At 44.3% G+C, this 26,989-nt stretch overlaps 1 non-coding gene and 2 pseudogenes across 1 annotated transcript; 2 read left to right on the top strand and 1 right to left on the bottom strand.

Annotated features, from left to right (window-relative positions):
• Positions 1-466: 466 nt before the first annotated feature.
• On the top strand, positions 467-13,965 carry LOC123487325 (annotated as a pseudogene).
• A 3,068-nt stretch (positions 13,966-17,033) lies between these two features.
• Positions 17,034-26,365, top strand: LOC123487326 (annotated as a pseudogene).
• Positions 23,883-23,957, bottom strand: trnat-agu. Its single transcript has one exon. It is a non-coding gene; the product is annotated as a tRNA-Thr (tRNA).
• Positions 26,366-26,989: the final 624 nt, after the last annotated feature.

Raw genomic sequence — 26,989 nt, forward strand, 5'->3', positions numbered from 1 at the left:
TAAGTAAAAATACTTTAAAGTACTACTTAAGTTTTTTGGGGGGTATCTGAACCTTACTTTACTATTTATATTTTTGACAACTTTTACTTTTACTTCACTACATTCCTAAAGAAGATAATGTACTTTTTACTCCATACATTTTTCCTGACACCCAAAAGTACTCGTTACATTTTTTATGCTTAGCAGGACAGGAAAATGGTCCATTCACACACGTATCAAGAGAACATCCTGGTCATCCCTACTGCCTCCAATTTAGCCGACTAACTAAACACAAATGCTTCGTTTGTAAATTAAACTATCTGTAAATTTAAAAATTTAAAAATCGTGCTGTCTGGTTTGCTTAATATAAGGATTTTTAAAAATGATTTACACTTTACTTTTTCTATTAAGTTATCTTTACTTTTACTCAATTATGACAATTGGGTACTTTTTCCACAACTGGATATTTCCCTTAAGGACCAATGGAATGGTCTACAATGTGCACACCCCGCCCACGTAAAACGAACTCGCCCATTGATACAAGGTAGGTTGACAGATTTGTAAAAAAAAATGTAAACAAACAATTGGGAAATCAATTGTGTTCGTGACATTTAATGCTAAGGCGAAGACAACTTTGATTGGGAAAGGTTGTAGCTTGATAGCTACGTTTGTCATTTTACTTTAATTTTTTATACAAAACATAAATGGCCAGTCTGATAGTCGGATGTAGTTGTCAAGGTAGCCCAAGGAAATTGCGTCAGTTTTTCCTCGACATACTGATTAAGGTTGGTTGGTTGTATGGATCATTAATTAGCTAGCTATACGAGCATAATATAAGTGTCTGTTTATGGCAAAACTTGAGTTGATTAGCTGCTCAACTGCATCGACGCTCGGTCGACGGTTGCTAGCGCGGAGGTGGATCCGCCTGTCATTGTCGTGAGTGCAATGTGTGATGCTGCACTTCAGCGCCAGGCTGTGCTGTGTTGTTAGGCCGCTAGCGAGTTTGTGTTGATTTTGCACGGACAGTGCTAAATGTGTCAAGTGTATAGTCATTGCAAATTGTGTAGTAGTAACTAGTATCCCTCTAGCTTTATGCCAAAGTTTGGATGGAAACGTTATTGTTGTTATGGTCTTGCTCTCGACAAGACTGGCTATGCAGTTAGCTAGCTACTGTAACTAGCTTAGCCTATCTAGCACGACGTTTGCAGGCTAACTAGCAAGCTAAGTCTTGTTAACATCACTAGCAGCAGTTGGTCTACAACAACTTATGCAGCTTAGCTAGCTAAGTTGCTGATATCACTGCTATATCAATTTACGCAATATGATAAACTGTTAACCAAAGCCAGGCAGTTGACAGGTAAGCTAGTGTCACGGGCATCGGGTGTTGACTGCTGATTGTAGCCCGAAGGCCGGTAGATGGCGCTTTCGAAACGACTCAATATCGTCATCTGCCGGCCTTTGGGTTATGCTGATTGTAGTGACTGTCGAAACTGTTCTGACTTGACACTGACAGTTTACGTGGTCTACTACTAGACCTCTACGTATCCCAAGTAGGTTTGGATTAGTTAGCTAGTAAATAGTCTGTAGATTTTCCACTGCTATTTTCAGGTTGTCTGACTGCATTTAATCTCCCTAGGCCCCAATCTAATAGCCTACAGTGAAGGCTCAGGCTGTCGTAATGTCGGAGCCCAAGGCACCCACCCCGACTCCGGCTGGAGACATACAAAGGATGGCTATTCAAATGGACGAATTACATCAAGGGCTACCAGCGACGATGGTTCGTCTTGAGCAACGGTTTACTATCTTACTACAGGTAAGAATGGGGCGAGATGGGGTGACATGACATAGTACCTCTTTGCATCCTCTGTAACAGATAAGACTAACAGTTACCAGAAAAATTTCCAGCAGTTCTGTTAACAACAGTAAGGGCAGGTGTTTGGCAGGTGGGAGCGAAGGACACTGTGCTAGCTAGCTTGTTAGCTAGGAGGACTCTGGTACACAGCAGGCGGGGGCAACACCTGTAGCTAGGTCCTAGGATACCGGTAGACAGTGTCCTTAGCCCCTGAAAAACTCTGATAATACTTTTATTTCCCCTTTGATCCACATTTTAATCGCCTAGACAATCAAGGGAAATCCCAAAATATCAAAAGTGTCACACAAGCATGAAGATGGCATGCTCGATGGGGGGCGTTCCTACAGATGCCGGAATGCCACCATGCAGGAACGCCCTGAATTGCGGGCTGCAATCACACGCTATTGGAAAAATCTAGAAGAATGCCATTGTTATCCAGGGATATGGCTACGGTCATTTTGTCACTGTCAATGTATAAACGGTTACATTATAGCTGTGATTTGCTCTGTGTTGCGTTGACATTTCCCCTGCACTACAAGGTGAATACAACTTGCTCTCCTTTATCATGAGTTTTGACTATGGCGCACAGTATCATAAAGAAATTGAAGCTAGAGGTCATCATGGATTCCCTGTGTAACTCTTTGCGATTTAATGGTGTCACAATATTGCATGACTCATCTCCGTTTTGCTTGCCACAAAGAGGTGTCTGAATACTTAGTGTGTTTTCAGCTCTGTGGGGGAGTCATCATGTCTTCACAGGGCTGTGTAAAATGAGTCGTGTTTGTTTAATGGGTTTTGGAGACAGACTGTGTACCATTCACCTCCAGACTGTGTACCATTCACCTCCCACTCCAAGCACGCTGTGTGTGTGTTGCGTGAACAGTACTGTTTGCCTAACAATTTAGAGTCTGGTGATAAGCACATCCAACAATTCACACACTTTTCATGTTCCTATCTCTGAGTCTTTTTCCAATGAGGTTGTTTTCTCTCGAGTAACTTGCCAAGACTGCATTTAGCGAGACATTTGCTCAAAGGTTTTTGCAATCATGCAAAATTGCCAAACCAGAAATGGTGCAATGAAATGTTTTTCCAACACTAGGCTAGATTGCGCCTGAGATAACATAGCTGTATTGGACAGATTCCTTTGTTCCATATGAACAAATTAGTTAGGTAACAATAGCCAATAGTCCACACTGAACCATCAGTCAGCTGGTTTCTATTGCCACGCTTCCCTGTAGTCTGAGTATTGGGTCCCCCCCTCCTCTTTGCTGGTGTAATCATAATGGTTCCTGGTTAAACTGGCTGTAATCAGAGACCTTTACTTAATGGAATGTCAAAGAAAACATTAATGTGGAACAGAGAGCATTGTTGTCCAAAATTAGGTTACTCAATTTTGCTCGAACTAGCCTAAGGCTACCTCAGTCTGAACATATTCCCTAGTCTCTATCCCTATTTCTGGTGTTTGCAGAAGAAAATAAACCGGGTAGGTGAAATTGTCTTCCAGTAGGCTTAGAGAAGCTTCTGCCATATTGCTTCCTATATGGTTCCTTGATGAGCAAACACTGAAGGGGACCAGGTTAGGGGTCTAGGGAATGTTTTTGGACCAGGCGTACAAGCAAGAGTTGACTGGATAAGGAGCTGGTTCAGGAGTTGACTGGTAACGGAATTGACTGGTTACAGAGTTGACTTTTTCAGGAGTTGACACTAGTTAAACCCACCCCTCTCTCTCTCTGTTTCTCCCCAGGACCCAGGCGGAGATGGGCCACACGTGCCGGGGCACCATCAACCTGGCCACAGCCAACATCGCGGTGGAGGACTCGTGCAACTTTGTCATCTCCAACGGCGGGGCGCAGACCTACCACCTGAAGGCCAGCTCTGAGGTGGAGCGGCAGCGCTGGATCACCGCCCTAGAGCTGGCCAAGGCCAAGGCGGTCCGCAATCAGGCTGAGTCTGGTGAGGGAGGGAGAAGAGGGAGAGGAGGAGGAAGGGATTTGTCTGTGTAGAACAGTCTGTGATGGGTACAGAGAGAGGGTACGGGAAGGAGGGTTGAGGGGGGCTGTCTGAGTGGAGTGTATACTGTATGTGTTTCTTCATGTTCCTTTGAGAAAGAGGAGGTTATTTTACAGTTTACTGTATAACCCCCAGTAAAAGTGATGGGGTGGGGCTATCATTCTGATAGAATGTAAAAAAATAAATAATGTTTTGTCATCTTTCAGCCAATCAACATTCAGGTCTCGACCCACCCAGTGTGTATGTGTGTTATATATATATATATATATATATATATATATATACTTACTACCGGTCAAAAGTTTTAGAACACCTACTCATTCAAGGGTTTTTCTTTATTTGTACTATTTTCTACATTCTACACTTTTTTGGTTACTACATGATTCCATATGTGTTATTTCATAGTTTTGATGTCTTCACTATTATTCTACAATGTAGAAAATAGTAAAAATTAATAAAAACCCTTGAATGAGTAGGTGTGTCCAAACTTGTAACTGGTACTATGTGTGTGTGTGTGTGTGTGTGTGTGTGTGTTCAACCCTTTCCTTTCTCTCTTCTCCAGACGACTCTGGTGATGAGTGTCCCACTTCACCCCCTACCTCGGGACAGGCCGGAGGGGCACGTAACTCTAACTCAGAGGTCCAGTCCACACTACGCACGCTGGGCAGCAAGGTGGAAGACCTGAGCACCTGCAATGACCTCATTGCCAAGCACGGCTCCGCCCTCCAAAGGTCAGGGGTCAACCCATCACTCTCACACAAACCTTACAATAAACAACTGGTTGAATCCCCATGTATAGACAACGATAGTAATGGAAGATAACTTTGACCACACACATAGAACACATCAACGGATGCAAAAGCTATTGCTCTGTTCTATCCTTACAAGCACATAGTAACTGGTTGGCCAGATAAGGGGCTAAGATTTTGGTATGGACCAGATATTTGTCTTGGTTGCAGAGTAGTCTTGAGTGAATAAACAAATGAGATGTACTACATACGAAAGGGATGCGCTGAGGGGATGGGTTGAAGGGACTGGCTTACGCTCCTTGGCTGTGCCTCTGTCCTAGGTCCCTGTCAGAGCTGGAGGGGGTGCGGCTGGGAGGCGACACGGATGGCAAGATCCGGCAGGTGACGGAGAGAGCCACGTTGTTCCGCATCACCTCCAACGCTATGATCAACGTACGTGTTGATGTTATAGTTTTTATAGTATGCAAAGGCAAAACTGGTTTACAAAGCATTGTACATAGAATACAGTGTAGGTCTAATAAAGTAGTCTAATAATATAGTAAAGACAGCTGTACCTTGACTGTTACACAAACATTTACGAGGCTTTGTGGTGTTGTATGAATGTTCTTAAAGCGTTTCTGTGACGTTTCCCTGACATTCCTCTAACGCTTTCTCCCCCAGGCGTGCAGAGACTTCCTGGCCCTGGCCCAGGCCCACAGTAGCGGTGGCAGAAAGCCTTGCATTCGGACGCGGGACCAGAGGATAAGACTGGAGGAAACATTGGAGCAGCTAGCCAAGCAACACAACCACCTGGAGAGGGCCTTCAGAGGAGCCACCGTACTGCCCCCTTCCCAGAGCAACCCCACCCTGGACAGCAAGAGTAAGGCATCACCTCAGACCCCGAACAAACTGTTACATTAACTCTGTGACCCCTTACCTTTAATCCCAAACTGACTGTTAGCATGCTAGTTAAGTCAACCAGTGAATCTACAACCCCACTCTCGTTCATAATATTTAGTTTTCTTCCTCTCTCTCAGGTTCGGGCTCAGTAAAGGGCGACGCGAGCGACGAGGATGATGAGAATGAGTTCTTTGACGCCATGGAGGACCCAGCGTTCATCACTGTACCGGCCGACCCCAAGTATCATAGGTCAGCACACCTTTACCTCTTTCTTTTTACTCGATCTGATCTGTCCTGTTTCTCGCTCTCTTCCTTCTCTCTCAACCTCTTTTCATCAATACAAATGGCATGGTATTTTATGAGTGATAAACTGAGCTTTTAAAAGGCAAACTGTAATTGGTCAAATGCAATTCTTTCTTTCTCTCTATATATCTCTGTTTCTTTCTCTTCCACTCAGAAGGTCAGGAAGTAACGTCAGTGGTCTCAGCACTGAGACTGGAATCGATGACCAGTCGGTGAGTCTGTCACTGTGTTTTGAAGTTAAATATTTTTTTAGTTACTTGCTTTACTTGTCCCTTGAAATAATTGTTTTTGTTTGTTCTGCCTTCTTCTTTGGCCGCCCACAGCTTTGTGACGAGCAGTCGTTGGGGTCCAATTCGGAGTCGCCCCAGTCCCTGGAGGTGGAGCCAGTGAGAAGAGGCGGACCAAAATCCCAGACAAGCCCAACTATTCGCTGAACCTCTGGAGCATCATGAAGAACTGCATCGGCAAGGAGCTCTCCAAGATCCCCATGCCTGTAAGAAACACGTGTGACTGTAGACTATTGCAGCACACCCTAACCGTTGCTTTCAGCTCTGCATTGTATTGAACGAGTGCAGAAGGCAGGGAACGACTTTCTGGAGTGAAATGCATCTACAGGTAACTGCCATGGAAATACTTGATTAAATGAGGGATACAAAGTATATTGAAAGCAGGTGCTTCCACACAGGATGGTTCCTGAGTATATTAAGCAATTAACATCCCATCATGCTTAGGGTCATGTATAAAAATGCCCAGTTGCCTAACTATTTTGGCTACCATGGCTAGAAGAAGAGATCTGTGATGTTGAAAGAGGGGTCTTAAAGGAGCATAGGGGGTTTAAAGGGTGTGTGTGTGTGTCTCAGTCACAAGATCTCAACCCAATTGAACATTTATGGCAAATTCTGGAGCGGTGCCTGAGACAGCGTTTTCCACCGCCATCAACAAAACACCAAATGATGGAATTTCTCGTGGAACAATGGTGTTGCATCCCTCCAATAGAGCTCCAGACACTTGTAGAATCAATCCCAAGGCGCATTGACACTTTATGTCAGTGTTCCTTTATTTTGCCAGTTACCTGTATTTTGCCCCTTCCATTCAAAGTTTCCTTTCTTCCTCTCCCCCTTTTCTCCCCTTCTCAGGTGAACTTCAACGAACCAATCTCCATGCTCCAGCGTCTGTCCGAGGACTTAGAATACTACGAGCTCCTAGATAAGGCGGCTAAATGCCAGAGCTCTCTGGAGCAGCTGTGCTACGTGGCTGCCTTCACCGTATCGTCCTACTCTACTACGGTCCACCGCACAGGGAAACTCCTTCAACCCCTACTGGGGGAGACCTGGGCGAACTGGACCCCGGCTGAGGAGAGCGGGCTACCGCTCACTGTGGACAGGTAAAGGAGGGAGGGGGACACGGGATGACTGGTAGGAAAGAGAGGGGGGTGGGCAATGTGGGAATGACTGGTTGGGAAAGAGAGGAATTGGAAAAACAGAAGGGGGGGAGAGGGCTACAGGTTCAAATGGGTGAGGGGCTAAGAGAGGGAGGGGGGCAGAGAGAGAGTAGGAGAGAAGAAGCTTTGCATCTACAGTGCTCCTTTACTGTCGATGATGTACAGAAATGGCTATATGTTTTTAAAACCAATACACATTCAATAAACCACGAATTGACATCACAACAATTTGATCATATCAATCCGGTTTATTACAAGTTGCAACAAGGAGACCCCTCCCAGAACAAAAGCAGAGCAGGCCCTTAAATATTAATCACACAGCATCAAATGTTCTGTAAACACCAGCCCGAGAGGCTTGCAGGAAGTCGCAGCATTAGCTGCGAAAGTGTCTGAGATCCATTATCACTGTCCTCGAATCCAGTCTGGCGTCAAACATTAACCATAACATTCAACACTGGCAGACATTTGATACTGGCAGTTAAACAGGTCAAAGGTAAGAACATCAGTACTTGGTTACAGATAATGATATACTACTTATTTAAATATATTACTTAAACATACATGGTTAACTCTGTTTCCCTTCCCCAGGGGAATGCATCTGTCTGCGTCTTCCGCACATACAATCATGTTTATTACATATCAATCCATTTCAACAGTAAATCAAATACAGGAAAATAATTACTCATTTACAATTCCCACAGTACATTTACAGAGGGCATCTATGGGTACAAACAGCCAGTTAGTCAGAGAACTGTCAAGAGTCACAGTGTTGTCAATAACCTGTGGTGCTGAAACGTCCTGTTCTGCTGTAGCATATTCCAATAGTCCGCCACATAATACCCATAAAAACACGGAAATGGTTCCAGTGGTCTTTCCGCCATTCATTTTTCACATCGAGAATTTTACAAAAAAATCAAATTAATTGTGTGTTTGGTGTATGCTTACCTTGGCGTGATGTTTTGATAGCCGTGAGTTTTATCAATATATTTGCCTCAATTGCCTCAATAAAATGTGCTATGCTAATTATTCATAAAGTTACCTTGTCCGAGAGAGATTTGCACGGTTATCAAAACGTGCGCCAGGGTAAGCCTACGAAACCCAGACCTTATATGAAGTAGTTCTAAAATCCCAGATGGAAAAATGAATGGTGAAAAAACGATTGGAACCATTTCTGGGTTTTATGACTCATGCTGTGGTACTCCATTCCCTGGGGGAATTACTGAGAGGAAAACACCTTCTAGTGGCAGCTGTGGGAAACAACTGCACTCTACTCCCACATTCACACTCTTATGAAACTAATTTGCATAAATTGTTTAAATATGTTGTTTTAGCCCAGCACAGCCACATCTGACTCAAGTAATCGCTAATCATCAAGCCATTGATTAGTCGAATCAGGTGTTTTAGTGCACAGTTAGAAAGAAAAATGTGTACCTTGTGGGTCCCCAGGACTGCAGTTGCGAAACACTGTGCTAAGTGACTCAATTGTAAGTATAGCCCCTACCCAATCCTCCTCTATCCCTTCCTCCAGGTGAGTCACCACCGCCTGCAGCGGCTCATCATGCCATCTCGGGAGAGAGGCTGGACCCTCCGACAGGAGATCTCCCTCGCCAGCAAGTTCAGGGGAAAATACCTCTCCATCATGCCTCTGGGTAAGGCAGTGTGTGAGGACTGGTAGCTGCCAGTGAATGTCTCCATCATACTCTTTTTTTTTTTGTTTGTTTAGTTGGCATTTTACATCTTTGCTGTGGTGTAATCATCTTCCACAGGTTCTATCCAATGTATGTTTGAGAAGAGCAACAATCTCTACTCGTGGAAGAAAGTCACTACAACAGTACACAACATCATTGTGGGCAAATTGTGGATCGACCAGGTAAGAAAAATGTCACACTCAATCTTTGGCATAGACGCATCCAGATCCTACAATGGGCGTTAGGAGATTTTAGACCAATTCCAAGTATTAAAAAAAAACATTCAAGATTTATTTTGGTGAACTACACATTCCATTCTCTCTCTGGTTTTCTCAGTCGGGAGAGATAGACGTGGTGAACCACCGGACCGGCGACCGCTGCCATCTCAAGTTCGCCCCTACAGCTACTTCTCCAGAGACGTGGCCAGGAAGGTGACTGAGCGTGGTGACAGACAAGGAGGGTAAGGCCCACTATGTGCTGTCAGGGACGTGGGATGAGAAGATGGAGTTCTCAGGGTGATGCAGAGCAATAAGGAGAGAAGCGGGGCGCCGAGGGCAAACAGAAGACCGTCTACCAGACGCTCAAGCCAAGGAGCTCTGGAAAAGAAACCCACTACCGTGAGTAGAGTGTGGGGGTGGGTGAGGGTTGTGTGGGTGTGTTTTTGCTGAAGAGGTGCAGCAATCAGAAAAAATACATTTGGTGTGTCAAAGAAGACGGCTTTTTTCAATAACTCATCTTTGGTCTTTCTCTCTCTTTCCTATCTGTCCCTTCCACTTCCTCCTCCTCTCTCTCTCTCTCCTCATTCCCCTCTTTATTTCCATCCCCCTCTCTTCCTCCCATCTGCAGTGAGGGAGCGGAGACCATGTACTACTTCGTTCGCTGGCGCTGACGCTCAACCGAGCCCGAGGAGGGCGTGGCGCCACCGACAGCCGGCGGCGGCCCGACCAGCAGCTGATGGAGGCGGGCCGGTGGGACGAGGCCAACGCCGAGAAGCAACGGCTGGAGGAGAAGCAGAGGGGCGTCCGCGCGAGAGGGAGAGAGGCCCAGCGCGCAGCCAACCTGCCCGAGGAGGGGCAGAGGGGGTGGAGGTAGCAGAGGACGGTAAGAAAGAGGGGAGGGGGCGAGGGAAGGAGGGTGCAAGAAGGGCTACGTCTCAATTATCTCTCCTTCCTTAGTGTTCACTTGTTGACTTTCCTATACTTATTTGAAAGGAAATGACTGGTATAAGAAACATGGTGGAGACTCCACTAACCAATGCCTCACCAATCCAATGTGTGAAGTAGTAAACAAGTGCATTTCTTGTGCTTGTGAGTAAGCAAGTACTCCCCATTAACTTGAATGAGGAGTCTGTGCTCTTTTGGCTTCTATTGGTAGCTAGAGAGAGGGAAATGAGATGGAGGCAGGTTTGAGGAAGAAAAAGTGAGTGTTCGTCCTAGATGTTCATATTCTGTCTACCAGTCTGTCCCTTTCTCCTCTTGTACAGTTGAAATCGGAAGTTTACATACACCTTAGCCAAATACATTTAAACTCAGTTTTCCACGATTCCTGACATTTAATCCTAGTAGAAATTCCCTGTCTTAGGTCAGTTAGGATCACCACTTTATTTTGGGAATGTGAAATGTCAGAATAATAAGAGAGAATGATTTATTGCTGCTTTTGTTTCTTTATCACATTCCCAGTGGGTCAGAAGTTTACATACACTCAATTAGTATTTGGTAGCATTGCCTTTAAATTGTTTAGCTTCGGTCAAGGCGTTTTGGGTAGCCTTCACAGAAACTTCCCCGCAATAAGTTTTAGGTGAATTTTGCGCCAGTTCCTCCACAGCAGTGGTGTAACTGAGTCAGGTTTGTAATCCTCCTTGCTCGCTTGCGGCTTTTTCAGTTCTGCCCTACCAATTCTATAGGATTGAGGTCAGGGCTTTGTGATGGCCACTCCAATACCTTGACTTTGTTGTCCTTAATCAATTTCTGCCACAGCTTTGGAAGTATGCTTGGGGTCATTGTCCATTTTGGAGGAAATTTTTGCGACCAAGCTTTACTTCCTGACTGATGGCATCTTGAAATATTGCTTCAATATATCCACATAATTTTCCTTCCTCATGATGCCATCTATTTTGTGGAGTTGCACAGTCCCCTCCTGCAACAAAGCACCCCCCATAGAATGATGCCACCTTACCCCTGTGCTTCGCGGTTTGCGGATGGTGTTCTTTGGCTTACAAGCCACCCCCTTTTTCCTCCAAACATAACGATGGTTCATTAAACAGTTCTATTTTTGTTTCATCAGACCAGAGGATATTTCTCCAAAAAGTCCGATCTTTGTCCCCATGTGCAGTTGCAAACCGTAGTCTGGCTTTTTTTGGCGGTTTTGGAGCAGTGACTTCTTCCTTGCTGAGCGGCCTTTCAGGTTATGCTCGATATCGGACTCGTTTTACTATGGATATAGATACTTTTGTACCTGTTTCCTCCAGCATCTTCACAAGGTCCCTTTGCTGCTGTTCTGGGATTGATTTACACTTTTTCGCACTTCAAAGTCATGTTAATCTCTAGGAGACAATCGTCTCCTTCTAGGTATTCGGCTGCGCTGGTCCCATAGTGTTTGATGCTTGCGTACTATTGTTTTCCACAGATGAGCGTGCTGGTACCTTCCAGGCGTTTGGAAATTGCTCCCAAGGATGAACCAGACTTGTGGGGTCTTCTAATTTTTTTCTGAGGTCTTGGCTGATTTCGTTTTGATTTTCCCATGAGGCACTGAGTTTGAAGGTGGTGCCTTGAATACATTCCACAGGTACACACCTCAATTGGCGTCAATTAGCCTATCAGAAGATTCTAAAACCATGACATCATTTTCTGGAATTTTCCAAGCTGTTTAAAGGCACAGTCAACTTGGTTGCAATTTCTGACCCTCGAAATGTGATTCAGTGAAATAATCTGTCTATGTAAACAATTGTTGGAAAAATAGTATTTGTTATGCACAGAGTTAGATGTCTTAACCGACTTGCCAAAACTATAGTTTGTTAACAAAAATGTGTAGTGGTTAAAAAACGTTTTAATGACTCCAACTAAGTGTATGTAAACTTCCCCTGGCTTCAACTGTATATATCTGTCTGTCTGTCTGTCTGTCTTTTTTTCCTACCCGATTTGTCTGTCTCTCTGTCCCCCAAGCTGTCATTGGGACTCTTTCATCACTTCTCGCCATTTAAGCATACTCCTTTCTCTTCCCGTCTTTTCTCCTATTGTCTCACTCTACCTTTACTCTCTCCTCTCTCTCTCCACACAAGCGCAGCCAATCCACTTTTCACCCAAGGTGGGTGTGGTTAATACCTCTGACTATCCATCCACCTCATCTCATAGTTTCCCGCTTTCTTTGTTCATCCATCCTTTGGTTTGTGCTGTGTTCAGCCGATGCAGTGGAGATTAGCGAGCGAGCCGTGCCTTCAGATGAAAGCAAGTACCACTAACTCCCCCTTTCCTCTGTCCATCTTCCTCGCTTTCTCCACCCTTTCGCTCTCTTATTCCCTCCCTTTCTGAGTCAGATCCGTCTATCACTTTCCGTTTGGTTTGTGTGTGTGTGTGTGTGTGTGTGTGTGTGTGTGTATATAGACAAAGGTAGTTAGACAAATGCTAGCTAGCTAGCTTTCTTGTGATGCAAATATGCTAGTCAATCAATACCAGGGTCGTATTCATTGAGTGCACACTGTAGCAAAATATTTACAAAAACAAGAGTTTCTTATTGGACAAGTTCAAAGTCCCCTCCCTTTTTCGGGACGTTTCTCTACCCGCGCTGGCATCTATTGACTACAACCCAGATTTCCAGGCTATGCCTAGAGGCTTGACTTTTCTTGTGCTTGTGAAATGCACATTTTAATTCTAATACTCAATAGAGGAATGTTTAAAGTATGTTTTGAAGAAAACTTATTTTCGATGTGCTAGCAATGTCCAGTGGTGAGCAAACTAGCTCAGTTAGCGTAGTAAAAAGTAGGCTAGCTTTCAATTTTGCACATCACACCAGTAAGTATCTTCGTATAGTAAATACATTTATTTGGTTAGGTTGTAGGTTCTTTTTTTATGGACAGTCTTCTTTCCCCTCTTCTTTTCATCATTTTTATTCCTTTCTTGTCTAATTTTTCATGTTCCTCTCTCCCCCTTCAGCGGACCCAGATGATTCTCCACCTCACACTCCAAGCAAGCAGCCCTCTACTCTCCTTCCTCTCTATACCACTGTCTATTTCTATCCACACACACTCACATATACTCATCTGTCAGTCTTCCTTCTTTTTGCAGCCCCACGTGGTCGCCCCTCTCAAGTATCAAAGAAGTATTAATAGTTTTGGGACACACACACTGATTTCATTCTCACACCTATTTAGATGCATTTTCCACATCAACCATCATATCTTTACATCTTGTTGTTCCCCCAGTGGATGACCATGGAAGGTCGTTATGGAGCTTTGCGGTCAAAAGCAAGTACGCCATGGTGTTGTTCTTTCTCTCAGTCTCCTCCTCCTGTTGTTTGTCTTGTAGTTTGTGTGTCCTTCCTATTAGAGGCTCTAGTAGTTTGCAGTATCACTTGTTTGAGAAATACTAGTTCCCAAAGTCTCACCGGGCGTTCGTATGTGTGATTGTTGTTGCTTTTCGACTGATAACTCTGGGAACTATTGTGGCTAGACACCACCATACTGCCAGCAATGTTGTCCTTGTCGTATTGTTCTAATGTTCCGGTTCTCCGGGATCCATACCAAAGAGGGATGAGCCAATGCTGTCGTAATCATTGCTCAAGCAGTACAGAAAACCCCTGATCATCATCCTTCTTTTATATAATGGCTTGATGCGGAAGTTCCTTTTTCCCAAAGCTTCTGGCTGGTTTCCTCAAGCATCTATGATTCTTTCCAATAGATTAACTCGTTCTTTTTCTTGTTATTTCCGTAGGCGTCCACCAGGACTAGCTGATGAGGCGATGTGGTTCGGCGGACCCGAGGGCGGCGTCCGAGTCCATGCCACGTCTAAACGGGGGCTACAGGGAGGCCAAGGACGCGGCAGCTGGGACATATGCCCCGATATATATTGATCCCCCCCCCCATCAGCAAATTTACCCCGGGCATTTGGGCCAAACCACACTTTTCCCCAATTGAAGAAGGGGTAAACTAGAGTGGTAGACACTGGTCTTAACCCCAGCCCTCCCTCTTTCAGGATAGATTTTACAGGGTTGTAATGGTACCCTCTCCCTATCACTCTCTGCTTGAGGATGGTGTGCATAGGGGCTGTGAGACTCCACACTGCAGGACAGTAGGAAGTGCAGCCGGACAGAGGGGACAGACCTGCTTTCTTCTGCCTTCATCTTCCGTGTAGGGTCAAGTGGCCCCTAGATGCTGATCTGGGATCAGTTTTGCATTTCCCCCCTGTGTTTAGGGTTAGGATTGGAGGAGCCAAAAGCTGATCCTAGATCTGTGGCTAGGGAAAGCTTCATCTTCACTTGATGATTTGATATCTCCCTTTGAGAGCCACTGGCTAGACCTTTGTCTTTCTGTTTCTTCCTTTGCCCCTCTCTTTCTCTCACCCACTCTCTTTGCTCTCACCCTCTCACCCTTGCTATGTTAGCCGTAGAAAGACTGGGGGCAGAAAGGTGCAAGTCTGGTTGTTAGATTCTAAGCGATTTAACACTATCAAACAGAGACCCTTCAAATATCAAGCACACTAACTCTACCTTGCTCCTCTTCCAAAAGGTATGGACTAACTGCATATGAACATGGCATAATAGGCGCATGTCGGCGTGAACAGTTTGTGGCGAGAGAATATGTCTGTGTGTGGGGGGGTGTTATTATAACAATGGGTTAGTGCTTATATCGCTTTGGGTCTGCCGGATTTTCAAGCTTCACAAATGCTGTATAAGAGGTGTGTTTGAAGAAAGTTGGGGTGAGCAGCAAATGCATGAGACTGCGTGTGTGCGCTTGCATGTAGAGTGAGAAAATGAGATGCGTGTGTTTGAGTGGGCAGTGTGCTTCTCCTAGAACTTGGTGACATCACAGTAGCTTCTCTGCTTGTGGGACTGTTTTTTGCGATAGTTTGGGCTTGGAGCCTGTTATCCCTCTCGAAGCAGCGGAATCCGGCTAAATGAAGGATGTATCGTCATAAAATATATTTTAACAGTTCCTACAACTCCCTACATCCCAAATATGGCTTCCACCACCTCTTCAGCAGCAAAACAATCTAGTCGTAGCCTTATAGTTTTTATTAGGGTTAAGTTTTGTGAGGCAGGCTCAACCAAAACACATTGGAATAGTGGCCTAGTAGTTTAGTGGGTGTGTGGATGCTCCCCCAATGGCACACTATTCCCTATATAGTACACTTCTTTTGACCAGACCCTATTGGCCCTGGTCCAAAAGTAGTACACTATAAAATAATAGGGATGCAGGGAAATTACTCTTAATCTACATGAACTAAAGTGTGTGTGTGTGTGCACTTGTACAGAATGTGAGCTTAAGTGCGAGGTTTGTGAGTTCCAAAAATAAGATAAATCCCATTTTATTTTCAAGTGTGCTTAAAAAATGTGTTTGAGATCGGGGAAAAAAGAATACAAAGCGAAACAGAACTTTGCTAATATTTGTGTATATATCAAATGAAGTAATAATTAGTGCTATTATTAATATTGATAATTATAGTTAGATCTAAGTATGAGTGATTGTGTTTTAGGTCAGAGGGAACTCCCAGTTTTTCTGAAATAGAACATTACTGTTTTTCTCCTAGAGCTTGGATTGTCCATTAATTGTAAGTCAACTCGTAACTTGTTTGATCACTTCTGCATTGTCTCCACTACTCCCTGGCCCTGTACAGCTGGTGTACAATACATTTGACTGAACAGTTGTGATCCAACAGTTTGTTTGCTACAACAAAAGTTACTGCTGTGAAAGACGCCACACAATGGTTGTGCTTTTTTCTTCAAGTACAAGCGGTTGCTTCACAATATCAGTACATCCAGTTGTCAAGCCAGAGTTTGTACCCCGTCTAAGAGTTGAATGTTCATCATTATTGTACTGCCATATTGTTTATATGGTCTGTGAGTTTAGTTTCTTTCACTGTCTTTTTATTAATCTGTTTTTATTTTTTTCAATAATTACATCTTGTTTCTCCATTTGCGTCGTAGTGTCCTATCTTTTTATGCCCATTCATTCTCTCTGTTATGGATCTTGGTCAGTGCGCTGAGTATAACAGCTTTGCAGGGTGATGTAATAAAAGCCTGACTGGAGAAGTGCAACCTTGTGTTAGCGTCATCATTCCTCTAATGCAACACACTAAAGTGGGCAAAAAAGCTTGCAATGGTGATGTAGTGGACCACAAAGAAAAAGGTTGGGAGACCCACTTGTATAAATGTATAGAACAATTGTTTGTTTAATGGAATATTGGATTACGCTCCAGTAAAACATAGTACAAGTTGAAGTAAAGATAAAGAATTGCTTCCAGCCCGCGTTTGGATTTCCGCAGATGAGCGGTGGGAGCCACTTTTTGCATCTGCAATGCTCCACAGGTGGAATTGTTGACCTGAAGGGTTTGCCTGCCCATGCGGCTCCAGTTCCAACAGCGAGCATCGATAGCTTCATCTCGGCCCTCCCTAGGCACTGTAGATCTGAAAGGGTTGGATAGATTTGAAGCAATGGTGAAAATTCCACCTCAGCCCTGTCGATGGAAAGCTCGATCGTTTTTTATCCTGGGGAACTGCAATACCGGGTCAATGTGTGGAGAATAGCTCCCTTTTCTGGCTGGTTTCTTTCATATCTACATGAAGTGCCTGGGGGTGCTTCTCATCAGGGAACTCCTAGATCTGAATGTCCCATCAGTCAACCTGTGCACTCCCTCTACTTGTCCCCTTTACTTACACCTTTCCGTTTGCAGCCTTTGGGTTCCTGGGCTGTGATTTCTGCAGCTTTATGGCGAGTGTGTCCCTCTTCTCGATCTTCTCAGCTGTTTCTTCTTCATCCTCTTGATCTTTGTTGTGTTCCGGATCTGGGATGGAAAACTCAGACAGGGAAAGATACAAAATTATGTAGCGCTTAGCCTGGGACCATATGTATCAAGCGTCAGAGTAGGAGAGCTGATTTAGTATCAGTGTTGCCTTTTTAGATCACAAATGAACAAGATAACATGGACATGGGGGAGCCTGATAAACAGCACTTCTACTCTGAGACAATTGATACATACGCCCATGGAAGTCAGCAATAGAGATCTGCCACCTGGCTCATGTAGGTTACAGTGAAACAAAGACTCCATCTCACTTGGGATCACGTGGGGCTGTGTGTGTGTTGCCTTACCACTTGCACAACCTCCACTTCTCTCGTTCTCAGCTCGCCTTTTTAATTCTCCTCATGCCGCTTCCTCTTTTCCTGAGGGGATGAAAGATACCGCAAACAATTACATCATGAGGGACGCTAAACAATCCACAGTTGCACTGCCAACCTCTAATGATGTGTTCAACAACACTGGGAACTCTGAAAAATGCGAGTCAAATCCACGGCGTCGGTGAGCTTCAGGTCGGAGCTCTAGAAAGGGGCCTACTGAGTTCAAAACAATTTCCCCCAGTCAGAGCTCGTTTTTTTCTGCCAGATTCCCAGTTGTCTTGGGTTCACACTGGTCTTAGTTTCCGAGTTTCCAGTTGTTTTGAACGCACTGGTCTGAGATTTTCAGTTTTCCAGTTGTTTTGAACGCAGATCTACGCACTACTTTAAGATGTTGGAGCACTAATGTGAACAGGTGACGACACAGACCTCTTTTCTCCCTGGCCTTGTCCTCCTTCAGTTGCACTGAATATTTCTTCACCACTCCTTCTCACCTTCCCATCTTCTTCTCCCAGGAGGAGCCACAGTGGCTTATCTCTTACAAGACCGAGAACCTGAAAAACAAAGCAATTCTATAAGGTACATTTCTATAAACAATTTCTGGACACCATAGGCTCAGTGTTTGCATGGGCTGGGCTGACTAATAGTTTGCATATGCATGCAGTTAATACATTGTAGGCTATTGCAACTTTACCCCTATCTATGACCCAATATGCCACTACTGACCTTTGCTTTGTTGCGGTCTTTCCATACCCGTCCGGATTTCGGTTTCCCCAAAGGTATCAGGGCAAGTTTCTCATTTGGCTCTGAACGGAGTTCTCTTTGCCGTTTTATTTGGGCGGTCCGGGAAGGTCTCCATTGTATGGACCACCTGTTTTTCCTTCTGTTCATGATGCGCAGCTGGAATAACTTACCTAATATTCTCTACAGTGTGTCTGATTTTACTGGTTCTGGACATGCCTCAGCTGTTGCCAATGCATTTGATTTAGACTCGCTGCTTGGAAGTTTTTTCTCGCGAGCCTTCGTCGGCAGCGGTACCACGACTACAACCTCTGGTTCGGGTTCCCGTCTGGTTCTCTGCATTCTCATTCGTGTAACTCTTGAATGACAGATTTCCTTGTTCGGCGTGTTGGAGTCTTCGGTACTTCGGAGTCCAAGATACACAGCTGGGGTCCGTACTCTGCGCCCGCTGCGAGTTCGATGTCACAACGGGAGGAGGCAACTCGTCCACTCTTCAACCCCCAGTCCTTCGTTTGGTGTTATTTTCTCACTTGTCGACATATTTGTCCAAATGATATGACGTTGTGACCACCAATAATCAGCACATATGTTGTTATTTACAGACCTTCAGAAGCGACAAACCAAGCAGAGTTCAAAAGCCCACGTGTGTGTTTATGATGCGAAACCACCGAGGGAGAAGAGATGACAGGAAGTACGACAATACGGTTTGTGCCTTGGGCATTTCGTCGAGACTGCCGCCTACTGGTAAGGCATCGGTACTGTCATAACAGACATCGTCCCGCTGACAATATGACAAAACTTCCGCATCTCATCTGTTTATACGTTCCAGTTATTCAGTCAGTGGATCACGAGATTCAAACATGGTTTGCTCAAGAGTTGGAGTTGTGCTACTGAATTCCCTCTTTGCTAGTACAGTAAGTTACTCTTACATAGATAATATCGTAATAGCTTGGACTGAATTAGTGGGAAAAAAAAAACAGACAGATGGCAAGCCTCCTTTTGGAATGAACTTAATTTTTGAATGGTGTTTAGATTATTACTATGAACTAATCGCAGGTTCCTTGAACCACTTTACCCGCTGAGTGCACTGACTTAGCATATCTGGTTGATTGCTTTCAAAGTAGCTAGCTAGCAACATTTCAAACTCTGTTTAGCTAACATTAACTATACAGTTGATCTACTGCAAGCCATAGAAATTTAACGTAAATGTACATTAGAAAGACCTCTTTTTCCCCTCTGTATTCATTTTAATCGAGAAGTAGACCTTTTCAACTTTGGCAAACGTCAAGTCTATTAAACATAGTGCACTGTGTTCGTAACAGATTCTAGTTTTGTGAAAGAAAAGAAAAAGCTGCTGATTGTCGGCCCAGTTTCACCTAGTTTCATCCTCTCCACTACCCCTGACTGGACTTCCTCTCACTACCATATATTTGGTGGTGAGAACGTTCTAAGCGGATGCTTCAGCTTTATAGCCCCTGTGAAGTGTCAGGGTTACCCCTTCTGTCTGTGGTTGATCTAGCCATATAAATTAATAAATTAAGCCATATAAATTATACTAATTAAGCCATATAAATGAATATCATAAATGTGCATTAGAATGTCCTCTTTTTGCTCTCTGTTATTCATTTTCGTCGCGATGTAGGCCTTTTCATTTTATACACCCAGCAACATCACTTGACTAGAGGACAAAGATTGGGGGTCACGTTGTTGCCAACCTTGTGCCATCACCTGATAAATCACCCCCTTCACCATAAAAAAGCCCAAACTGTAACAGAACAGTTACATGACTGCAATGAAATTATACCAATTGCTCTCAAGATCGCGTTCCCTCAGACAACTATCTCTCTAAAGTTACTTTGATGTAGCCATAAAAAAACAGCACATTGACTGCATGGCTCCCATTTAAAGCTTCTATATTTGACCCTTACTTTGTTTAAATATCTGTCAGCTTGGTGCCGCAGACCTTCAGTGTGGACTACAAGAGCGACTGCTTCCGTGGGGATGGGGAAAAGTTCCGCTACATCTTCGGTAGCATCCACTACAACAGGATCCCCAGGGCCTACTGGAAAGACAGGCTACTCAAGATGTATATGGCCGGACATGAAGCCATTCAGGCGTGTGTTCAGACTTAGCCTGGCGACTCACACTAAGTTATTTCGCTGCTCTGTCGTTACGCTCATACTTTAGTCTGAGACTGTCATAATTAAAGTTGTTTGTGGTGAAGAGGGGCGTTGTTGCAAAACAATGTCATCAGCGATTGGATCGTCTCTAACCAATCAGAGTATCAATCCGCCTCTTTACTCACGTGTGTTCTGGCTCTGGCCCAACCTCATTGGTTTCTGGAGCAATCAGACGGCCCAGAATGTGTTCTCATTCGGTGAGCGGTCGGGAGGTATACTCAATCCCGGCTCGTTGTGGAAAGAAACTTCGTCGTGAGGCTTGGAGTAGCGTTTAGCTGGAGCAAGGAGTCTGGGTAGCCAGGCAAATGTAGACTGGCCACTATGTCATAAATACACTGGATACCAACCAGTTAGATGGGTGTCTTAAATGTTCCTTCTAGTTTTCAGTTAGTCATTTCAGTGGCCAATTGGTACATAGAATTGATGTTGATCAAGTAATTCAAAACAGAGCCATTTAGTCGCATCACCTCCAAATGTTGATAACCCAACAGAATTCCCTTTGGTGGGCTCGTAAACCTCAGACAGAGCTATGATTTACTATCCGGTTGGTATGGACTTAAATAGTACTTCATTATCCATTTTGGTTGAAAAATGACATTTGACATTCAGGTGCGTCCTGGAATTTCCACGAGCCCACCTCGATCAGTACCCAACTTCAGTGGGGACAGGGATCTAGAACACTTCCTGCAGTTGGCCCAAGACATTGGTCTGCTGGTTGTACTGAGGCCTGGGCCCTATCATCTGTGGAGAGTGGGATATGGTGAGAGAATGACTCTGTAAACAATTGTTTTATGATAAATATACAAGTATGATGATATGATGTGTAATAATGTTGGCAAATTGTGCCTGTATTTCAAGTTGTTTACGGAAGGCGATCCCAATCACAATGTATGTAGCGGCACTTCTACATCAGCCGTGTATTTCTTGACGACGTGCTGTGATAATTTGCCAATTTCATGTACCTGGTCTTTAGGGGGCTTGCCTGCCTGGCTGCTCCACAAGAAGACATTGTCTCCACGTTCCTCAGATATAGGTCGTGTATTGGCCGTCAGTGAGAATGCAATGCATTCTATTGGTATTACAATATAAGAATTGTGTTTTTATGACACCTAAATCCGTTGTTTCCAGATTACATTGCGGCTTTGTTGATAAGTGGATGGGCAAGCTACTGCCTGATAAAACCGTTCCTTTATCAGAGCGGTGGACCCATCATCACTGTTCAGGTGAGTCATGTTGATATTCAATGTTAATACAAAATTAATTAGGGAATCAATAGCAAAAGTTCAGATAACTTCATATTGTGCCTTAAATCTCTTACAATTCAATAGAAGGCTGTTTGTCAAACATTGCCTCTCATCTCCTCAACAAGAGCCCATCTCTCTCTCTCCCTCCCCCTCCTCCCCCTCTCTCTCAGGTGGAGTAATGAGTACGGCAGCTACTTTGCCTGTGACTACAACTACCTCGTCACCTGACCAGTCTGTTCCGCTCCCCTTGAGGAATGCGCGTGGTGCTGTTCACCACAGATGGGGCTGGGGTCGGGTACCTCAAGCGGCTCTCTGCGCCACTCTAGCCACTGTGGATTTTGGCCCAGGTAGGCTTCTGAGGCAAAGATCTGGGATCAGATTATATTTCCCAAATCACTACCATACTGATAATATGGGAAATAGCAAGACCGACCTTAGATCAGTGTCAGAACTGATTCAAGTCAAAATATACACAACAAAGGTCAATGGTGATAATTTTTCCGTGAAATGCCTGGGATACTTGGTTAATGGAACAGGTATGATTTGAAGAAGCATAGGGGTGTTCAGTTGGTATGGTAATCTATCTGTCTTAATCTGACCGTGCTGTTGGGTGGTTGTTGATCATCGTGACGTCTAGCCTAGCCTATTTCCTTTGTTTGCCCAAAACAGACGTGTTGACTCATTGCTTGCCTTAGAAATCTATGACTCATGTGATATACCATCTCATCCAGCATTGTTCAATAACTGTCTCTGTCTGTCTGCTTATGCGTCTGTATTTGTTTAACAGGTGGGAGTGTGTCTCGCTGCATTTGATGCCCATGAGACAGACAGAGCCCCATGGACCACTTGGTAAGCGTCTCTGTCATTAGATGTTTATTTTTTATATTATTTTTGTATAATTTTTTTCTCCCTCCAGATACAAACTTATACCAACAACAACTTACAGACGCACACAAACAATAACTACATGTCGTTAGATGTTAGTGGTAAAAGTCCAACAACTCTGTCCTCTAGTGGCCAGATAGTGCTGACTGTATCTGTGTTGCAGGTGAGCTCTGAGTTCTACACCGGCTGGCTGGACCACTCGGGGAGAGCATCACTCTACAGTGTCCACCGCCGTCGTGCCAAATCCCTCAACGAGATCCTTCGCCATCCGGAGCCAGCGTTAATCTGTGGTCATGGTGGATGGATAGATGGATGGATATTGGGTATAGACAGCGAGATGGATTGATTGATTTGATAGATTGAATGGCAGACCTTTAAATTTACATTTTTAGTCATTTAGCAGACGCTCTTATCCAGAAGCGACTTACAGGAGCAATTAGGGTTAAGTGCCCTTTGCTTCGGGGCACATCGACAGATTTTTCACCTGGTCGGCTCAGGGGCAGCCGACTCTGGTCGGTTACTGGCACAACTCGCTCTTACCCACTAAGCTACCTGCCGCCCCGCCTAAATGGTAGATCAAGTAATAATTAGTTCTCCAACCAACAATGATTGATAGGAATATGTGTTGGCATCATCACACATGAAACATTTAACATCAAAAAAAGGCACAGAGAATTTTTCAGCTGTTGACAACTAGTTATAAACCTCTCTCTCTGCAGATACATGTTTATTGGAGGGACCAATTTTGGATTACTGGAATGGTGAGTCAAATTGTTACAAGATCCCATATTCTCCTAGCGCTCTATTGCAGAGCCCAATCTATTTCACTTTATTTGTGTTTGGCCATGATGTGAAGATTAGTTTATTTAAGTGAAATTGCCCAAGAAGCCGGTGTTTGGAGGATATGTTGGCCCGGGTGTTGTTGGGCCCGCGTTAGTCCAGTCAGATGGAACAGAGTAAATAGGCATTTTAGCGTCATAGGTTTGGGCGGTGGTTGCTTGTGGAATAACACCGGCTGGAATCTTGCGGTTTTAACCAATCAGGATTCAGGATTAGACCCACCCGTTGTATAAATCACGTTTGTTCTTCATCTCTCAGGTGCCAAGGCCCTGTGACCCTAGCCTACTAGTTATGACTACGGTTCGGCTCCACTCCACTGAGGCAGGAGACCTCACTGACAAATATTTTTGCCTCATCCAGGATGTCATCAAAATGGTTGGTAACAGAGATATCACACTACATGTCATACATACCAATATGTTTGATTAGATTATGCTTTTCGTGACTTTCATAGCAAAAGTTTCTATGGTCAGCATTTTGTACCTGACTTCTTATAAGCTTGAATGGGTAGTAGTTAAGGTAAATCGGTCAGTTTTACAAATGATTACCCTAATGATGTCATATCCACCTGTATTTTCCCTCAACAGTATCGGAAGATACCAGAGGGACCCGTGCCTCCATCAGCACCTAAATATGCCTACGGAGCTGTGCCAATGAAGAAGGTAAATATCTTCAGACATTAAACATTTGTTATCATTTTTATCAACGTTTAGTTGTCATATGCATGGATTAAAGAGAAGTGTACACAGTACAATGAAATGCAAGAAAAGGCACTGCTGAGATTCGAACTCAGGATTCTCCTGTTTACTAGACAGGCGCTTTAACCAACTAAGCCACAGCGCCAGATAGAAATGTCTTTACCATTACCTTTACCTGGCTTTGTTGACACATTGCACACAGTGTGGAGAAGTGTTGCAATTTTACATTTAATTTTTTTTGTCATTTAGCAGACTACTCTTATCCAGAGCAACTTACTGTTAGTGCATTCATCTTAAGACAGCTGGGTGGGACAACCACATATCAAAGGCATAGAAAGTAATTGTATTATTAAAAAATACATTGTATCTAGGCATATCATAATATACTCTACAAGCAAATGGATCTTTTCTCTTTTTCCCTCTTGTGTTGATTGAGCATGGAGTGTAGACAGTGTAGCAATAGATCCAGTAGATTCCAACAGAATGTGTTTCTTTCTGCCTCCTCAGCTTCACACAGTAGTCGATGCTCTAGACATACTGTCCTTCTCGGTCCGGTGAAAAAGCCTCTACCCGTTGACCTTCATTGGATAAACCAAGACGTCCACAAGCTCACGTCGTGTGTCCTTTTCTGCACTAAGTGTCAAGCAGCTATGGTTGTTATGATTCAAAATGGCTGAGAGGCTTTGCTCGCTTTATTTGTTTTCTCTCCAAAAAGCCGTTTGAGTTCGTCCTCTGTCCCGGACCAAGCTGCCTGTGGACGAGTAGCCACCCCTCTCTCCTCCACCACTGAATGGAGTCCATGATCGGGCATATGTATCCAGTCGGCCAGGGGTGAGTTAGTCATCAAAACTTCCCCTGCAATTCCTTTGGTTTGCTGCAAGTTAACATGTTGGTGCTCAATACTGGTCAATGGTCGCAAATTCTTGTCCAAGGAGGACAGGTTCTTGTCCCGGGCTCAGCACTAGAACACACAATTTAGACCTTGATTAGTGAAATCTGTGTTGTAGTGCTGGACTGGAACCAACAGACCTGCACAGCATGTAGGTTTCAAGAACCAGTTGGTGATCACTGTCATTCATACAAAGTCAGACTGAGGCACTGATTATTATCTCAAAAGAGGAAGAGAGAAAAGTCTTCGGGTTCTTCCAAAAAAGGAAATGTCTGTTGTATCAATATCGGTCTGTCATCAGTTGCTGCTGGGATCCTAGCGACAAGGCCCCTGACCATTAGTATGTGACTTTGGGAAGGCTGGAGTAGGTGGACATACTGGTTGGAGAATATGGGCGAGTCAACTATGGGAAGACATCAACGACTTTAAGCAAGATGTTTTTTCAACAGTTATTTAAAGCTGGCTCTCCTGAGTAACCACCATTATTACAACACCCTTCCATTAGCTACTTAATTCTACAGAACCTTCATTCGGTCCCACTGAACATTATGAGCTGGTTGCTTGGAAGTAGATTAAGCAAAGTTCTGGACTAAGAAGCACTTTGTAGAATTTGAATTGTATTTTCTGCTTTTTAGCCCCTTAGTATTATTTTGAGTCTGGGAATCCAACCCTAAGTGTCCTATGCACACATACATGACTATGATGTTTTGACTCCCTCCTTCCCTCTCTCTGTCTCTCTCTCTCTCTTTCTCTTTCTCTCTCTACAGGGCCTGGTGTCTAACCTGACATTTGGGGGCCGACATCCTCACCGGCTGGGCTGTCTACAGCCTCCGCGTCGGCTCAGGCTGTTAGCCAGGGTCTTCTCTCTGGGAGATGGGCTCTAGGAGGCTGGTCCTCCACCGGCCTCACCCCCTCTCCGTCCCCTCCTTCTATGGGGGCACTTTCGTCATCCCGGTGGCATCCCAGATCTGCCCCAGGACACCTACATCCAGTTCCCTGACTGGAGAAAGGTGGGGGTTTTACCTTTTAAGTAGATTTTAATTGTTTGTTGAATGGCTCTATTGTATGTTGTTCCTGAGCAGGGAGCACAACTGCAAATGACCTTATAGATAATGTGACTGACTAGTCAACTGCAAATGGCCTTTATAGCTAATGTAACTGACCTGTTCATCTGTGCGCTGACAAGACTGTTGTGTTGCCCTCTGAGCTAAAGCCTGGGCATTAGCCTTAGACACACCTCTTCATATCTCCAGGCAAGGTTACTCATCGCGTAGCGTGGTTTGCTGAACCACGTTAGTTTCACATACCCTGGTGCAATATACAACTTGTTCATGGTCCCTGGCTTCTACTGAATCCGAACACGTACATTATTTCTAGTATTTTTTAAAAATACTATTCCTTTATGTTTTGTTTTTATCGCTAGGGCCAGGTGTGGATCAACGGTTTCAACCTGGGCCGCTACTGGCCCGCTCGCCCACAGTCACCTTGCTACGTGCCCGCTAGCATCCTGACGCACGTGACCGCGCCCAACAACGTGACCGTCCCTGGAGCTGGAGGGGGCGCACGCACCCCGGGCCCTGTGCGCGTGGTTCGCCCCGGCTGGCGCCCCGTTAGTCCGACCACAAACACCAAGGGCGCTGTTCCATAAAGAGGATCTCTTATGATGAGCACTGATCAAAAATGCACTTACTGTATGTATCCTGGAAGTGATCTATTTTACACTGATCATTTTAAATGTTTGTAATTTAATCACGGGTGGCTGTACCTCTAATATTACCTCTATTTGACAATTCAGTGTCTTAAAGCCCTACATGACTTTGTTTACCTAGCATCTGTATTCAAAGGGAATTAAGTATGCCTCATTTGAACAGTATGTTTGTCTCTGGAAATGTACTCAAGTTCACTAAGGAAAATGAGTCATTTAGAAGTGCTATGAACTGAGTAGTACTCTAAATGTAAGTTGGGGTCAGTGGTGCTCAAATCTGAGCCTGGAGGTCCCCTAGTACTGCTGGTTTTCTTTTTATGTCAGTGCACTATGCAGCTGTCAATACGTTTAAAGGCATGTTCTAGAGATCACATTCATAAGTAAGCGCTGGCATGTCTGCTCAAGTGTAAATTACCTTTAAAAGTCTCTTATAGTGCACTGTGCTATGCTTTGCAGCTTGAATTAAATCCTGCCCTATGTTGTGAGATTGGGGAATCATGGGTTTGGGAAGGCGTGTGCCAAATGATCTGTGCCTTATTGTGTTGCCCACCTATCTGCAGGATATTATGTTTTCATTGATTTC

This window comes from Coregonus clupeaformis, unplaced genomic scaffold (genome assembly GCF_020615455.1).
Source record: "Coregonus clupeaformis isolate EN_2021a unplaced genomic scaffold, ASM2061545v1 scaf1656, whole genome shotgun sequence".
NCBI classification, from domain to species: Eukaryota; Metazoa; Chordata; class Actinopteri; order Salmoniformes; family Salmonidae; genus Coregonus; species Coregonus clupeaformis.